The following is a 3,475-nucleotide window of genomic DNA, read 5'->3' as shown; positions in this document are numbered from 1 at the left end:
GCCAAACTCACAACGTAGAAATCACACCCTTGTACTGCCACCGCGTAAAATTAAGATAAATGTAGAAGGGGTGTGTTCAGGATGCAGCTGCTGCTTCCCGTAATCTCGAGTATCGAGACGACCTTAACTAATTACAATTGAATAAGTATTTCCAGTTTCGTAGGACCACTGCCATTTTTTTTTTGGCAGAGACTGTCTTTCCTCTTAAATGTAGTAAAATCTGCATCAATATCAAAAGGTACACGACTCTTGCGTATTACATTTTTTGTTTAAGATACGTCATATGCTGAAAGTTTGTTTCCCCAACGCATTGTCAACTTTCCTCTTGTCAGACTCCTGCTATAGACTGTACATACTTGTATGCAATCGAGTCACGTTCAGAATGCAATTGTTGGGGGACAAAGAAGGGTCTTTTCCACAAAAATACGAAATCAGGATTATCGATACTCTTCAAATTGCACCGATTTCGAGGTTCGACACGTACCCAATGGCTGATGATATGTCCAAAAAGCGCAGCACTCTCATACATAGGTCTACCCGTATATTTGGGAAATAATTTAAGAATCGTCTTTTTATTATAACAAAATAGATATGACTGATTTCCAGACTAGTGATTATGAATGTGGTTTAAGTCAATTTTGTTTGTTGAAACAACACAAATTCCGCGATCAATCGCGAAATTAATCATACAATCATACGTGTTAAAAAAAATATTCATTATAAATTAACTTAACTTTTCTATAATTGAGACTTGGACCACTTTCAGAACCATCAGAATATATAGATAGTATAAATAAATCACTGTAATATTCCAATTCATTTATACCAATTAGTATTACATATTATAGACTAATTTATATCTCACTATAATATGATATGAGTGCTACTTTATTTTCTTTATTATTGAATTACTCAAGGTCGGAGACTGTAAATGCAACGGAGTTTCCAATTGTATATTGACAAACCATAGTTTTCACATTCGCAAAGGACGTACAGAGAAATTCGTTATTTTCTCGTCCTTTCCTTTGTTTCCACTCTTTCCGACGATCACTTATCCATCGTTCGGTGTACGTAAGCTTCACAGAGTTATTTTCAGTACATTACTAAAAATTTCGAAGGAAAATCGAACTGGCTTCGGTGAATTTCGACAGAAGGAAAGCAGGTAATAAATTCCCGCCGTAAATCTGGCTGCGATGCAAAGCTGAGAGGCTTGTGCAATGAAAGTACCATTTGCTGCAGCACATACGCCATTCGCCCTTAGTACTGGTCCGTGCTTTGAATATAATTGATAGCAGTTGGAATTTTGTTGGGGTTTCAGGAAGTCTAGGGTGGCTCTGAAGTACAGGCCGCGTTACCAACCCTCAAGAGTTTCCATCCCTGCTTGCTTTTAACCCCTGCGTATGTCAAACAGTTTTCCATCTTACAAACTCTCAACCTCAGCAGCTACTGTCGATATCGAAGTATCTGATCGCCAAAGAGACTGAGAGAAATCTAGAAATTAGCCTTACATGGTATACCTTTATTGTTTTTTATTGTTCTTATCTCCATATAGAGAAATACAGTGTCCAACATATATCCACATGTTTATTCCATTTAATTCATGTCCCACTGGCGCCCACACCTTTTGTCATCGAATATAAATAATATATACAAATATTCAGGACTACTGCAGCACCTGAAATTAATGTATCCATTTGATTCCTACAACAAAACTATCTTCAGGTGAAGCTTCTTTCCTAAGTTTCATTGCTACGACATCATAGCTACATGTTAATTGGTATAAACCGGTTCCGATACTATATTAGGGTTTGGATATGCGAGCAACAATGTACCGAATTTAAATGAAAAAGATATGAAGAAAAAATTATTGGTAAAATGCTCAAGTAACTCCAGGCATGACAGTGACATATTCAATATCCTAGAAGTGTGACGTGTTGAAGTGAAAAGAGCCAACTCATCGACTGTCATGATGCAAAGAGTGAAAACTAGAGCAGTCTTCTACATTTTGCAAGCCAGCATTGTAAACTCTGGTCCACGTGCAGGCATGCATAAAGTTTCTATATGACCGACGTTTCCGCAACGCCAAATATAGATACTACAAAAGTCCAAAATATCTATCGCTAGATCGACGTACAATTTGAGGTCTAATATTTATCACGCAGAACGTGATCATACAAGAACGAGTCCTAAGAAAAAAGAGCGAGTAAAAGGACTTTCGTTGCCCTAACAAAGTGAACCTGTTTGTAAGTAGATCTTGCAAATCAGTGAAGATCAGCAGTCGCTCAATTTTGCGATAAATCTTTGCCGCTTTCAGTTCCAATGTATAACTGTCTAAAATAACACTTATGTAATTATGCGGGAATTCACAGAGGAATCTTTCCTGGGTTTAAAAGGTCTAAATATAGAGCGCCGGCTGATTTATTGCCGGAATTTTGAGATACGGCCTGGTACCTACTGCCTACTCGTCACTGCGCACGTGTCCCAGTTAATCCGACGGATGCTATCTTTCAGATTATTTGAGTAAATATCGATTTTCAAAAGGAAATCTCTTATTCAATCTCGTGAACTCTGTATCTCATGATCCTTCTTTATATAAGATAATCCCATTCGCCACTAAATCGTTAAAATTTACGTGCAATACTCCGCTGAAGCTATTGACGGAATATCGATGATTTCACAAGATAATATAACAGTTTAGTGGAAGGTTTCAAGACCGTATTCATAAATCAATTTTCGGTAGGATATTACATGGGCCAAGCATGCAATTAAAGGTAATTCGAGGAGTTAAAATAGTTTTGAGAGGCACTCATTATTTTCTTCATGCTGATAAAATTGATTTCAGAAATTAATTTTTTTTTGAAAATTCGATTCATAAATTACGTCGAAGTATGTATGCCATGCAGAAGTTATGAGGCACGCAGTATTATTCCAATCACATCTCGGCATTACATTACCAGAACAGTTGTATTACCAGATCGTGCACGGATTATCGTATTCCTAATTATTGTTTTATATTAGTGACAAATATAAATCGAAACAAGATTAATTTTAATGCCAAGAGAAACTGCTATTCCATATATTATTTAAACAAGTTACAATTCCAGGGTAATTTTGGGTAAACATGGAAGTCACCGCTATACAGATAGTATTATTGGCTAACAAAATGCATAATATAATTAATAATTACAAATATCGGTGAAAATATAATTTCACAAGTCTCAGTTATTTAGTCTCACTTCGTTTTAATAAAAAAATTTAAAAAAGTCATAATTCAAGTATGAATTAGATCATCCTCGTGCATGAGTGAGACTGAAGAAAAAGTTTCGGTGAAAAGTGCGGAAAACTCGTACAGAGCTTGCGTAGTGCGTTTGTACTGTAGCATGATGTTGAGAATGGTAGACCAGGCCTGAATGGTGGGGGTAGATCGGAAAGAGAGGATGGTGGAGCAAAATGTGCCCTCAGTCGAGCGCGACGC

The sequence above is a fragment of the Cephus cinctus genome, unplaced genomic scaffold, assembly GCF_000341935.2.
Source record: "Cephus cinctus unplaced genomic scaffold, Ccin1 Ccin1_scaffold0007, whole genome shotgun sequence".
NCBI lineage: Eukaryota > Metazoa > Arthropoda > Insecta > Hymenoptera > Cephidae > Cephus > Cephus cinctus.
Note: the sequence above shows the minus strand (reverse complement) of the source record.